Below are 15,688 nucleotides of genomic sequence, written 5' to 3' on the forward strand. Positions count from 1 at the left end.
AACTCCCAAAAGCTAATGTCGCTGCTCTTCTCTCAGGATTTTCAGGAATTTAAAATATCACTGGCACTATGTTCCAAGAAACAAGATCATCAATGTTCAGTAGTCCCTACAGCCCCCATGCTCACTTTGTGGCAAAGGCAGTGGCCTCATATTGCAACTGTAGTTACAATTATTCCCATTATTTTGGTGCTCTCATCTGACTGCACAGCATTATAGCTTGTGCACTCCATGTATATTCTTAGAATCTTTTTTTTTTCCTGACACCTAAACTTTGTTCCTGCCTTGTAAACTTACAGTAAATATGTGGCCAAGCACTTAAGGGCTGTAACAGCTCTGTGACAATCTGAATTCTGAAAGTCACAAGCTAGCTGACCTCTCTGGAGTCTTAGCTCTGTAGGCTAGTGTGTTTTGATGGTGGACAGAGACTAAACCCACCATCTGTACCAATCCCCTTAAGCACATGGAACATCTATCCTCCCATCTGTGTCAATGAGCCTTTGTGTTTCATCTACTCCATGGTGCTGATTAGGAAAAAAATAATTAAAAAGATATTGTTAAATGACTAAAGGAGGTCTATGGGACATTCATGAAAACCATGTGAAGGCTTCATCCATCTGACTTTGTGAAAGCAGGAGGTATAGTTGCTTATAACTATAAAGAACATCACATATCTGCTAGCAAATAATACTGAACGTAGGGCTACAATTTCTGTCCTGGACAAGAATTGTCTTGTTGCCCTCAAAGAAAAGGGAGGAGGATGAACTCCTGGGAAAGAAAGCTCTTGGAAGGCTATTCAATCTGTACTGGTACTATGAACCTTCTTCTGTTTCCCCATTTGCTCTGGTTCCTGGATGTGAGTGGTTACAGGAGGCCCAAGGGAAGTTAATGCTGCTTCTGGGAAGAAAAAAAAAAAGTCAAATCCTAGTAGAGTTCTCATTTGAAAGCTGGATAGTCAGCAGGGTTTGACTAACACTGTATTTGTATTCCTGTCAGACCTCTCTGGGAAATAAAAAGAGCTTTTGGGAATGTTAAAGAAAGCAGGAATCTGCAGAGTAGAGAAAACAAAACTCCTTTGGGCCCCCTAACTTTCTACAGAGAAGCTGGAGAAACATGCTGAGCCTAATTCTGTAGCACTTTCTCTCCTATGTTATAAGTCAAATCTATCAGAGTGCGAGACAGGCAAGAGGGGAAGTTACACAGCCTATTGTCCAGCTTATTTAAGAGTGCTGTTATGCGCCCTGTGCACCTGGTGCTTTTCTTGAAGGGGAGCAGCACAATCAGGTTATTGGTCTGTGCAGAATGCAATGGCTTTTTCCCTATAGGTACAGCATGGCATAGGGTACTGAAATGAGCTCCTCCAGGCCTGATTAAGTTATCTACAAAGCTGCTTGAGACATTTGCATAAAATTTGCAATATACAAACAACCTTTGCTGAACTCTTTGTTCTCTGGAATAGATAGTACATTCTTTCCCATCCCTGTGAAATCATTTTTGACATTATAGAAAAAACATCAGTAAAGCAAACAGCAGTTAGAATATGTCAGTTCACCCCCTAGCCCCCGAGCTGAGCTTTAAATATCTGCCCGGAAATCTTAAACACATGAGTTATGAGTATGATAAAACATTTCTCTCATTAAGAGCCCAAATCCATTCCTGGAGTAATGCAATAGTATTGAACTAGGGATGAATTCTCAGTGTACTTTCATGTATTCCTGACACACTGTCTGCAATTCTGCTTTTCTGTTTCTTGATGGCTTATTGCAAGAAACCCTCTGTATGCTTGGAGATATCACATAAGCATGTATTCTTTTCTCTGTTGGTATTTCAAGCTATATCATCAAAACCTAAAAGCAGACTCTCTGCCCAAAAAAAGATAAAATAGTTCATAATGAATAAACAGCATGAGAAAAAGATTTTTCTAAACATATCACAAAATGCCAGGAAAATAAGTGGGTCGGAAGAGTCTGCAGTAATCTGGCAGAGTGACTCAGCCCTGATACGTGTTTCTGTGGTCCAGTTACCAGGAGAATGCTCTAAGCAGTGTTGTTCCCATAAGATCCACAAGTGAGGTGACAGCATGAGTCACCTCTGCTGTGCACCATCTGGACTGAGAGGGAGCAAGGCAAGGAAACAGACAGGAGACCTCCCATTCAGCTGTGCCCTGGCAGGTCTCGGAGGCTGTGGAAGATAATAGCAGGCAGGACTTAAAAAGAAACATTCTGTACTGGACACAGAAGAAGCATTTTGTGTTGTTTCAATAGAAATTGTTCCATAACAGCTAAATTTTTCATAGGATCATAGAATGGTTTGGGTTGGAAGAGACTTTAAAGATCATCTAGTTCCAGCCCCTCTGCCATGGGCAGGGACACCTTCCACTAGACCAGGTTACTCAAAGCCCCATCCAACCTGGCCTTGAACACTTCCAGGGATGAGGCATCCACAACTTCTCTGGGCAACCTCTGCCAGTGTCTCACCACCCTCACAGTAAAGACTTCTAATATCTTAGAAGATATTACTACTTCTTCCTAATATCTAATCTAAATCTCCCCTCTTCCAGTTTAAAACCGTTAGCCCTCATCTTACCACTACACTCCCTGATAAAGACTCCCTCCCCATCTTTCCTATAGGCCCCCTTAAGTACTGGAAGGCTGCTATAAGGTCTCCCCAGAGCCTTCTTTTCTCCAGGCTGAACAACCCCAACTCTCTCAGCCTGTCCTCATAGGAGAGGTGCTCCAGCCCTTGGATCATCTTCATGGCCCTTCTCTGGACTTGCTCCAACAGGTCCATGTCCTTCTTATGTTGGGGGTCCCAGAGCTAGAGGCAGTACTCCAGGTGGGGTCTCACCAGAGTGGAGTAGAGGGACAGAATCACCTCCCTCCACCTGCTGGCCACACTTCTTTTGATGTGGCCCAGGATGCAGTTGGCTTTCTGGGCTGCGAGCACACGTTGCTGGCTCATGTTGAGCTGCTAATCAACCAGTCATGAGCCAAGTCCTTCTCCTCAGGGCAGCTCTCAATCCATTCTCTGCCTAGCCTGGTTTTGTGCTTGGGATTGCCCCAACCCAGGTGCAGGACCTTGCACTTGGCCTTGGTGCATGAAGTTTGTGTGGGCCCTCAGCATGTCAACTGCACCACGCACCTTGTTGTCATCAGCAAACTTGCTGAGGGTGCACTCAGTGCCACTGTCTTTGTCACCAACAAAGATGTTAAACACTACTGGTTCCAGTACTGACCCCAGAGGAACATCGCTCATCACTGGTTGCCACTTGGACATCAAGTCATTGACTGCAGCTCTTTGAGTGTGACTATCCAGCCAATTCTTTATCCATCTGTCCATCTGTCAAATTCATGTTTCTCCAATTTAGATACTATGATGTCATGTGGGACAGCGTCAAATGCTTTGCACAAGTCTAGGTACATGATGTCTCTTGCTCTTCCCTTATCCACCAATGCTGTAATGCCATTGTAGAAGGCCACCAAATTTGTCAGACATGATTTGCCCTTAGTGTAAACTATGTTGGTTGTCACCAATCACCTCCTTATTTTCCGTATTTTCCGCTGAGGAAGAAAACCAAATGCCCAAGTGTAAGACCTAGGTACCATCTAGAGCCATGGACAGAAAAAAAGCAAAAATTACAGTGAAAGGCAGAAGGAAAATCACTAAACGCTCACCTTAATGGTCAGACAAAGAAAACGAGATGGCCAACAAGTTTTTTGAATGTCTAAGATTTGAGAGTAAGAACTGTTAATAACAGCTACATAAGCATCAAATATCTTTTTAATTGATTTCAGGACAAGCAAAGCAGTTCAGTGTGTCTAGAGAGCTGCTGCCTTTGCTGAATGACTTTCAAAGCTAGAAATAGATAGATCTGTGCTCCCTCTAGCATGTCTATTAGAGGAGGTCTGAGATTCTGTTGTTTTCTGTTATTGCATTAAAGTGCTTGAAGTTAAAAAATGAATGTAGAGTGGTTTTGTTGGTTTCCTTCCCTCTCTTTCAAGAGGGTTTGCAGCCATTTAGGTTATTTTTAGTTCTGTTTTAATATATTCCTGTCCCAGAAGTAAAATGCTTGTAATTGTTGGAGTTTCTGAAGACTTTGATAGTGCCAGTCTAGGAGATGGCCTGAGAATCAGATGCTATGCTAAGTGACAAGTTGACATGATTACATGTCTCTGGAGAAGGTCTCAACATAGGGATAAGAAGATCATCTACTTGGTGGTGTCACCAATGAACATGCTGAACACCATCCAAGAGCAGCCAGTAGCGATGGAGAAATTTGGATGACTGAAGAGCTGTGTAGAAATAAGAGAATTGCTACAGACAGAGATAGTAATGTGCTGTCAAGCTGTAGAGTTGTTAAAATAAGGACTGAGGTGGGGAGGAGGGACATCGGTGGAGGCTTTGGGGACTGCAAGTGTTTAAGGCCTTGCCAAAGCTGTGGGGAATCTGGAATGGTGAAAGTATTCTGGGAATAGAATAAAACTAAAAGTTTATGTATGCCCTTTGGCTACGTTTGACTCCATTTTGTCCCTGTCAACTCATCTTAGTTCCTTAAAGCTTCTAATTATAAATCTGTGAAATCACAGGCAACATTTAATGAATATAGCATACGTCTGAGTCATTATGGTGTGTGTTTATCACCTTGTTATTTAGCTCAGCACCTGGTGCTGCTCAGGCTGGAAGATACAGAGCTAGCAATTAAGATAACAGATTGCTGACCAGCCTGCTTGGCAAGTCAGGTTACAAATCAAAGGTCCCATGATTAACTTGAACTATTAAAATAAGTGTGTTTATCTTTTTTTGTTAAAAGTGCTCTCTGATGGAGGAACAGCGGATAGAAGCATCGGACCACAACTTGCAAAGTAATGTTATAATTCAGCTGTCGTTTCAGACAAGTGAAGATGGCAGGACTTGAAAATCTCAGTCCCTGGAGGTCATATTTAAGGGATATTTCACAGAAATTCAGAACAGTGTCTAAAGAAGCTGTCTGTATTTCATTCTCACTGACATTGTTAAACTCTCTTGAGCTTGGCCATCTCCTCTGCCAGTTTTACTGTCAACTTCAATAGTAACAAGAGGAGCTTTCCTGGAAATGCCCTGCTGTGGAGGGGAATATTTCTCTATACGGCAAAAATTGACTAAGTTAATTTGTCTAAGAGCATACAATAGAGAAGTTATGTTTAAATTCACAAGTATCTAACCCCATTGCAGTAGCATACAGAAGACTGCATGTAACAGCATATGGCCAACTTATGTGCATGGTTCATTTTAACTGGTCCGGTAGTTTAATTTTTTGTTATTAGGCAGCAGAAGTAGGAAACTTTAGGTTTGGCTATGTAGTGTCTCTAGCAGAATTGGTGACAAATTTCTTTCTTAATTTGCCTCCATATTTGACCTTTTCTTATTTTTAAAACCAGAAGAGCAACGATTTGGTATCAAAGCTGAAAAGAATATAAAGGTATCTGGTATAAAATTAAACATTGACAGTCAGTCTGTTTCAGGACTTTTCAATTCACTGTGGAGTCTTCACTGATTTATACTCCCCTATTTATAGCAGAAGGCAAGTGAGAGAGACCACTGAAATACCACAGGTCAGGAGTTAACGTTACAGAGCATCCTTGCCTATAGGAAGATCAACTGCGCAAAAAGGTGAGCCACAGTAACTGTGAGTACTATATATGCATGATGTATTATGAATATGTTATCTTGGATACATGGTCTCATGGGAGACAATTCATTCTACCATCCATTCATGCAAACCAGACCACAGGTAGATAAGAATCGGGAAATCAAAACCAGTTTGGGATTAAACGTTACGTTTGTAAATACAGTGCTAAATTACTGACCTAAAAATGACTAAGTCAAAAGATTTAAGATACCCAGAGCAGCTCCTGCTTCTATTAACAGCAGTTTGTGACAACCACAACATATATTCAACATAGAAAATGCTATTTAAAGAAAATTTTCCATTAAATAATTCTTTTCCTAGCTCTCCAACAGAGATAAAAATGAAAACTCCTCCTTTTACATTTTTTTTTCTTTTTTAAGACACAAACATGTCAACTAACAGGTACTAAATCTACAATTCATTAAATACTTTGCTATAATATGTTTATCATTATACACCACTAAAAAATGCTTTTCTTTTCCGAGCATTTTAACATAGCATTTTTACTGCCACATAGTTGAAAGTGTAATGTCATATCTTCCTCTGGGGTTGATTGATTGCTGTCAAACAGGATAAAGGAGATGGCTCTGCAGAGAGATCAAACTAACAAAAGCATTTTTTTTTCCTCTCTGACTTGTATTTATACTTTCAGCTTAAAGTGCACAGTCCAGAACTTTACAATTCTGTCCTGAACTCAAGTTCCTGAGGCTTCCAGGCTCCCATCTGAAGAGCTAGAAGATCCTCACCAGAGCTGGACCTTCCAGGAGTTCCCAGTTCTACAGTGGGCACACTGACATCCTTGAGGCTCCCAGATCCATGGCAGTCCCCTAGAAATGCTGTCCCTAATCTCAGAAGCCTCAAGCTTTGAGTATCTGACAGCTTTCGTTACAGAAACCAGGTTGCACCATTTCCCAGCCTGCAGTTTCCTAGTTATTTCCTCAAATATTCTGGGTATTTGCAGGTGAGACCCCATTGCCATGTGCTTGGGATGGGAAAGGTGAATGGGGACATACAGTCACAGCCACAAATTAATCCTATCTTGCAGAAGAGTGTGTGCCACACCAGACTATATCAATGGGACAGCCATGGTATCCCCTCATAAAGCTGTGCTTGGTATTTTCCCTAATGGTACTTTATGTTATGAAGCCAATGACCTGACATGTATATTTATTGAAAAATATATATATCACACAACTGCCTCCTCTACAGTATCCCAAATTGCATCCTGTGTTTCTAGAGCAAGATACAATCAGAGGGAAAAAAAAAAAGGAAGGAATTCACAGTAAGTTATATAGTATTGTTAAGATTATAGAACTGTGAAGGAAAAAAGATTTATTACTCCTTTCCATGAAAAGACAGATCTTATCAAAAAACACCGACAACAAGAACTCTATTCATGAAAACAAATCTGGTTTTGTTGGTGTTATTTTTTTGCACTATAGTAACAGCTAGGTGCCAAACTCAGAGAAAAGTACTAGATGCTGTACATATAAGTAAGCAGTCCTAAGAGAATTCCATGCTTAACCTTAGAGGAGAGAAAATAGATAATGTTTCATATGTTTGTATAATAGTACAAAGACAAAAAGTAGCACAGAAAGAATCAAAACTAGCCAAGAAAGCAGAAGTCGGAAGCTGCTTAGCAATACGCAACAAGTTACCACCACTATTCACACCTTTGACAACCTGTTTATCTCTTTACACCCTCCCTCTCACCCTTACCCAGGGTGATGCTCAGTGTGTGTCACTATTGCCACACATGGCATTAAGCCACTAAGAAGTCACAGCTGATGCTACATTAGTGAGTCACTAGAAACAAACATAAAGTATTTGGTTGAAAAAGTAATTAAAATTTGAAATGAACTTTGTTCATACAAAGACGGCATCATTGCTTTCTCACTTCAGAATGGAAACACTCTACATAAGCAGGCTTTGTAGTACAGTATTACTTTTTGAGTTTAGCCAGTAATGAGACACTGTTTCGTGTTCACACTTTGTGTGAGTCTGCTAGATTTACTGCACTCATTCTAAATTAAAACATAGGATTCCTAAGTTGGTTTACTGAAGTTGATAATCACCAAAGGAATTAACAACTCACTTCTGCAGTTGTTGTGTAGCTTGAAGTTGCTTCACTTTGCAGTGGTTGCATAAAGCCAGGCAATCAGCAGACGTACCTGTTCGTACTTTAAAATACCAACATGCTTGCATACTGCAAAAGACATAAAGGTGAGAATCCTATCTGATCTCTGTTGATGTGTTATTGTCCTTAGAAGGAATATGGACTATACATTTTTCTCTATAAACAATGAATTTGCCCTAAATTTGAGATTCTACCATTATGTCCACTACCCTATATAATGACAATTACTGACTCTCCCACCTCTACTGCTACTAGCAATGGGTACATCAATGTCACAGCAGTAAAAGAGAGATTTATAGGTTTTTTTGCAAAGTGGGAAAAGGATAAAGGTTAAAAAGGCAAGTGAAGAAAAAGTAAGCCTGATTGGAAGCAAGAAAAAAACCAAAACAAAACAGGGATTAATTGTGTACTCTGGACAGCTAATGAAACTGTGGGACTGCTAGTATGAGTTTATTACCAGGGCAAAGTCAAGTTGAAGAACTTATCCACATAAAAGGTAATTGTTCCTGGGGTTACAAGTAAGCAAACATAATAGTGTAAATTCAGGTCTAAAAACCTGAATGGCTGTATGGAGAATTTGGATGATGTGGATATTATGACCATGCCGGAGAAGGGGGAGTCATCTAATAGAGTGTAGTGAAAGTGTACAAAGACAATGACCAATTTTAATTATGCTAAGTCAATGTGGAGGTGAATTTGGCTTTTTCACAGTATTAGCTTAGCAATGTAATAACCACACAGACATTAAGCAAATACTCTTTGTGTCATATTTATAAAATTTTTACAGATAAAAAAAGTTTAATGAGGTAAGTAAAACTATTTTCAATAATTGCCTACAGCAACCTAATAGGGCTTACTACTTAATATCTTATATTCCCTATAGATTAAAAAATTACCATTCAGTATCACCTACATGGCAGAAATAACCACTCCCAAGACAGCTATCACAGGTGGAAGCAACTTCCACAGTTTTAGTTCAAGGTCATTCAATATAGCTGGCTTCAAGTTTTGCTTTCCATCTGGAAAGTCAGCAGTATCAGGCGCTGGCAGATTTCCCAAGGAACATGTTTCATGATGACAGTGAATGCTATTTTATAAGAACTTCATGCCTTTTCTATTCACAGGCATAGGTAGTAACTGTGGATGATCTCAGCTATACTATTAATATTTACTGGGTCAGAATATGCTAATACATTTTAAAATGCATGAATTTTGCACTAGAAATTATTTTAAGGTTCAGTTTTTATCTGTTCCTATATCATATAGAGGTCTGAGGTTTTGCTGCCTGTCTTCTCTGTCAGCTAAACTGAGCTAACACATGCATTATCCATTTTTACATTCACGTCTTTCAGCACAGTAGCTATCCATGCCCCCAAGTGATATGAATCCTAAACTGCTTCTGAAGACACACACAAGTATCCATAGCAGTAACACATTAAATGTGCAATGAAGAGGATGCTGCCTGAGCAGCCCCGTCGGCTTTTTGGGTCGTTATCTCACTAGGAAAGAAAAAAAGGAAGTGGAGAATTAGAAAGGGAGAGAGAGTGTGCATGTTCTGACGTGTTATGTTTGCTTTCCTTAACAGCAAAGACAGACTGAAAATTTACAGTTTGACCCTAAACTCTTTTTATAGAGATTTTTTTTTAGAAATGAGCTGAGAGAAGCCTGAGAAGAGAATGAGGGGGAACGCTGGCTAGCTATAAACTGATGCGTTTCCATACATACTGTTTCCTTCATATCAATACGTGCTGAGTCCTCAGCTTTTCTGAAAATAAACCCAGAAGAGCTGGAGATAGCATATGATGGCTTTACAAGATATTTTCATTTCCTGTGCTGGCTGGAGATGGTCGCAACAGCTCCTGGCATAATTTTATGAAATTTCACAGTATCAGTAGCATAGAAGGAGAGATGCTACAAGCAGCCACAATTGCTACATAACCTTGACATATCCTGAGGAGATTCATCCTGGGCACTAAGTGAGGCAGGGCCTTGAGACAGAAATAGGATTGGATAATGCAATTACAGAGCAAATCACAGTGCTCTGCTGTGACTATGGTTGCCTGAGCTAAAATGTGATTGCACAATGTAAATTGTGGCATTACCTAATTGAGGAAGGCTTGATTTTATAATCTGGAAATTGGTTCCATGTAAACTTTAAGTAATTCTTCATAGCAGGCAGGTATTCAGCTGGAAATAGTACGGACTTCCTGGATATGAAGAGGACAGCTGAAGACAGCTCTTTTTAAAGGAAGAAATAATAGCATGGAGCAAAACAAAGGACAGACTTACGAAGGCTAATATCTGACTTGCAACTTGCACTAAGGTCTGAGAAACATCATTGATTGGTTCAGCGAATTTTGCTTTCTTTATTTCTTTGTATCAATAACAAGAAAAACAAGAATTATCAGAAAGCTGGCCTCTTTCAAAGTATTCACTACAAGCTGAACTATTTCACTGTGGTATATAACATGTTATCTGTTAAATAGATAAAAGAGTTCAGCTGCTTCCTTTGCTTTTCAAACAAAAAAAATCAGGGGACAGGCTAAGAGCATGCTGCCACACATCCAATTTTATTGAGCTTCACTCAACAAAATTAAAAAGCTGTGTTTTGCAATAAAGAAGCCTCACAAATTTGAAAGCCTCACAAATTTTAAGAGAATACATGTCAATTGGAGTTTCCTGTACTGTAAGTTTTTGCTTCACTTCAGAGTTCCACAAAGTTACACTGTTTAAATGTATCTTTGTCTTTAGGTGCTTTAGTTTTAATTGCTGAAATGAGGTCTCACATTATGTTTAGTACACCAGTAAGGAATTCCCACTTCTATCTGCACGGCAAGGACAGAGTCCTGTACAAAGGACAACAAAGCAGTACAAAGGAGACAAAAATCACATGTATTGAAATGGTATGGATATTTGTGGTCTTCACTTAAAAATTTTTGGTGTTTCATTTTTAAACAAGGTAAATCCTGTTTCCACTGTTCTTACTGAATGTTCACTTTTTCTGTATTTTGGGGAAGATTTTCTTTAACAGAGTGATAGGCAGACTACAGAAATATTTGTATTTGACTAAAAGCAAACATAAAGAGCAAACCTTCAACAGTAAATTATTGGTCTGTCACTAAAAAACATTATGTATTGCTCTGTGGGCCTGGTATAGAGACAGGGACAAATTGCAACACCTTCTTAAAGCTATCTTCTGAATTTTAAAATAATTTTGACAGATATTAGTACATACCTTACTTGTCTACCAGTCAGGAATGATGGACTTTCTGGAAGCAGTCAGTAGATGTCTGTCAGACAGTTTAATGTTCAGAGCTGTGCCCCATAAACTGCCCTGAGTTCAGGTTTGGACCAGGGTGCACGGCCTTCTTGGGTGCTATACTTGGGGCGATCTGAGCAGCGAGTGTTTTTATTGAAGGACAGGCGGACAGCACATGCACTTAACAGCCCTGCATCCAAATATCCCCTGGTTTTCATGGAGGCCTCCTGGGATGAACTTAACAGTGCTCTGTTGCCTCCCAGCAGAGCCAGGGGCACTGGAGGTGGTTGCTAGAAAAACATCATTTTTTGAGGGCCTTTGCTGGCAGCCCATGGCTCTCTATGCCACACAGCCCAGCAGACAATAAAGGCAGCACACACAGTTTGTGAGGAAGTAAAGAAATGCCTTAAAGGCGTTGCAAGAGGAGAGTGGGTGTCAGGGGAAGAGTTGCTGCAGTGGCCCCCACAGGCGTGGCAGCCATTTTGTATTGTGGGGTTGAGCTGCTATAGAATGGTGGCTATTTTGTCTCATGCAGCTGCAGTGCTCATTTCACCTGTGAAGGCAAACAGTTGGTGCTGCCTTGCATGGCTCTGCAGTGGAAGGGCCCCTATGAAGGACTCCCTCTAAGCTTTAAAAATAAAGTGTGCCCCTTATTAAAGGAAATTTTGCTGCCATTTCCCTGTAACCAGAATCTTAAACCTGCAGGCAGGTGAGGTTTCTTAGCTGGTGACTGACTTCAGTATCACGTGAGTTACTGTTGCTGACTGGGTGTCTGAATCTCTTTCTAAAGGTGGAAAATTTCTTCCTGAGGAGAGTAACCTTTCTGTTGATGGCCCACAGCGAAAATGGTGAGTAATTTTAATATCCAGTACAGCACAAAGCAACTTGCTTATTGACAGTGTGACTGTTGCAAAGAGGTGGGGGGAAATTCATAAACTAAAATCATAAGCTTTGATGTCTTAACTCAATACTTAATCATGGAAATGTATGTGAAATTTGTGAAAATATAATTGACATTTTCCTCACTTCAGTTTTGAAAACTGAAAATATGGGTCTTCTGAACTAATAGTATGTTTGATAAACATAGGCTAACAGATGAGACACAGAGCCTGCTTGGTTATGTATGAAAAAAACCCTCACATACAGTTTTGTATGGTTTTTGAATGCTACTCTCTACCCCTTCTTAAGTCTAATGCTGTTAAATCCTTTCATTTTTGAGTTTAATCTCACTGCCTGCTTCTCAACTACTTTATGAGTTGCTTTGAAATAATAATGATGATGAAGTATCTGGTTTTTATTTCTTCACCATCCCACTCGTTCTTTCACCCCTACAGGGTGACTTTTCTAAAGCTTTTAGTGATGATGAACTGTTCAGTAAAGTTTTTATTTAGATACTGAAGTGTTACCAACTGTGAGTACGGTAATGTAACATTTGTGTAGTGACGTCAGAGCAAGATTTCATTTTATCCCTTTTGCTGTCCTACAGACTTCATTAGTCATTAATGTTACTTTGTTCAGTAGGGAGAAGGAATATGGACCTCACAGTATGACTATGGTATAAATAAGGCCTTGATGCCTTAACTTTCAAAGCAAGGAAAGCTCTCTGTACGTTTTGCTAAAGATTCCCTCATGTAGAGTTCATGTTGCTTGAAGAGAGACACATGCTATGTAGATCACAGCTGAGGAACTGCCTGAGAGAATATTATGTTATCAATGATCTCACATATCAGCAAAAGCAGGAAAGGCTTTTAGTGATTCACGTGCAGAAGTGTAAAAAATGCAAACCAACTCCAGGTCTGATGAGCATCCAGACCTTCCTAGGTTTTTTTTTTAAGTTGGGTTTGGGTTTTGTTGGGGTTTTTTTGTACTGGCTGATACGTTAACCTGGAACAGTTCTCTGCCAAATGCACTTATTTTGTGGCTACTGCATTTGTTTGGGAAAAATGCTGACATAGCAGTTAAAGACAACACTGTGTTGTTGCAGAGCTGTTTCAAACATCAGTAATGGTGAGTTTTACTATTATCCCATCTCAATCTTCTTTGTGCATCTCCTTCAAGGGAAACAGTCATTTCAATTAGCAGGCTTAGAGCAAGTTCCTTCCACGGAATAAATCCGCATCGCTCTGACAAGGGAAGAGCTTGCTCTGATTTCCATCAGCAACAGGTCTAGCTTGCAATGTTTTGCTTTCTTATTCTTGAGTGTGAATATTGTTTAAATACAGTGTCTGTGCTGTGAAGAGTTGTGGTAGTTGCTGGTGTGTGTAAGTAAAGCTGACAGGCAGTATTGCCTCTAACAGGAGGGAGCCATGGCCACCAGTAGGGCTGATGATATGCACAGAGCACAAACCCTCTAGCTTATTTCCTTTGTTTTTATTGTTGGGTTTTGGGGTTTTTTTCAAAGCACAGCTACAATGTACTTTGTCCTAGCTTTAGTATCTGGCTACCTATGAATAAAAAAATCAGTCATACAGGGAGACAGTAAGAAGAATGAACCGTTACTTTTAAAAACATAGCTAGAGGTGGAAGCTGTGGCTGGACGTGTAAGTGATATGGAATTATTTCATCATGTTTGTGCTTTTATAAGAACTAAAAAAAGCTGAATTTAACTCGAGAATTTCTACCCTGTTGCTAACAGCATGAAGGGAAAAAAAAGAGAATACAAACATACCACACGTTTTCTCCATTTCTATGTGTATGTTTTATCCTTCTGTTATAATTGAACGGGTACAGGTACAAAAACTAAAGAGATTTGGTTCTCATTAAAGCTGGTCTTGAACTCAGTGGTTTGAGCGTAGGTGTAGTACTGCTAGTTAGCAGCCACATGTTCAAAGTCAAGTCTGCCTTAAACCTGTCTGCATGGGTCATTCATATGGGAACCTAGTTCTGTCAGAAGAAAACAATTACTAAAATTCATGACCTACATATAGACTTCTGGTCTTGGAACACAGGCAATGCATTACTTCTGGAAACAACTGAAAAAATTAAATATGGCCACATATAAAGTTTTCCACACTATGTCTATGAATTACAGTTTATGTAATTTGCTTAGTTAAAGAGATACAAAACTTGGCCCACTGAAGTAACTGTGAGTTGTTCTCAGCAAGAGGTCATTAAAAGACATTTGTCATTGAAGACAAATGCAACTGAGCCCCTCTGTCAGCGTAAACTATCCAGAATGAAAGGCAGTAAAGAACAGGTGCTATTATATTATTTGGGCATCACTAGTAACATGCTTCTCCCTTGTCAGGAATAAAATGTAAAAACATTTTAAAAAATGAGACAAAGTCAAATAGACAATTTTTTGGACTCCTAAAAGCTATTAAGGGAAGCAGTTCTAATTCTGGAGGCCTTTGTGAGTGAGAGAGGCTGGTTTTTCTTTCACACTTGATGAGCTAGTATGAAGAACCTGCCTGTAGTAAATGGGCTTAGAAAGATGGGAAGCCTGCACTGGGGCTTGAAAAATCCGCATCAGTGCAGTCTTGGTTTGCAAGTAGTCCTAGCGCAGAGACAGATGCTATCTCACTATTTCCTTCAGTGGTGTTAACAAACTGAATGTAACTGTCTCAAGGATCAATAAGCAGTGTCACGATATGCTGTCACAGAGAAGGGAGCAGTCAGGCTAGAAAGCTGTGTGAATATCCCTGGAAAAGTGGTCATCTTGGCCCGCTGCTGCTGAAGGAAGGAGAAGGTCTGTGTCAGTGGCACAGACCTCAGTCCCTACTGCTGAAGACAGTGGCAGCAGCAACAAACTTGGCTTTCCATGACTTAGAAAAGACAAAAAAGTGGGGCATCTCTGGCAGTTGCTGCCTCTCACCTGCCTGCTTTGCTAATACCTGGGGCCAAACCTAGTGGAGACTTTGATGCTCAGAAGAGCTTTCCGCACTCAGCCAGTGAATGGCTGGGGAGTGCTCTTCAGTAGCTCTAGGCAGAACGTGTTTGGACAATATCTAATGCAGGAAGAGTACTGTTGCACAGTATGAATGTCAGTTATATTCCCTTTTCAATAAGCAAGCTCCTCTGTGTTCAATTCTTTACTCAAATGCCTGCTAGGCAATACGGAGTAAAGTGTGTGATGAGTATGAGCATTGGGAAAATGAAAAGAACAGACTGGATACAAGAACAAACAGAACAAGTGAAGAACGTGTAAAAGGACGGCAAGCAGATGTCTGCCATGGCTCTCATTCACTGGGACAGTTCATTTCAGTGCTTTGTTTGATACAGAAAATGTCAACAGAAGTGCAGGGTTCAGTGGCGAGGCTTCTTCCAGATTAAATTTATGTACAAGCCAATAACCAAGTAATTATTTGACTACCAGGAGCAGGTGTGACCAAACCATTCCTGTTTACCTTGTTTGTACCACTACAGCACTATTAAAGGTCAATGCTACTGTTACCAGTCCTTACTTCCGAAGGTGTCTAAGCAGTGATTCTGGGATGAAGTCTTCTGGGATAATACTCAAAAGACGCATGTCTGTGCTGTTTGAGAGTGAGGCTTTCAACTTCTGGCAGTGCAAGTCAGGGCACTGAAATTAACCTCCGAGTGTAAGGGTTAAAGTACCGGTCCTATCTTTGTACTTTAAAGGGAGAAGAGAGCAAGTAAAGTAAATTTTTTCAGGCCGCTGTAGCTT

General features: G+C 40.2%; 1 protein-coding gene across 1 annotated transcript in view; it reads right to left on the bottom strand.

Moving 5' to 3' along the window:
• LOC104287879 (chromosome unknown open reading frame, human C16orf45) overlaps positions 1-15,688 on the bottom strand; it is a 36,500-nt gene that overhangs the window by 8,669 nt on the left and 12,143 nt on the right. The window lies entirely within an intron of this gene.

The sequence above is a fragment of the Charadrius vociferus genome, unplaced genomic scaffold, assembly GCF_000708025.1.
Source record: "Charadrius vociferus isolate BGI_N301 unplaced genomic scaffold, ASM70802v2 scaffold46, whole genome shotgun sequence".
Taxonomy (NCBI): domain Eukaryota; kingdom Metazoa; phylum Chordata; class Aves; order Charadriiformes; family Charadriidae; genus Charadrius; species Charadrius vociferus.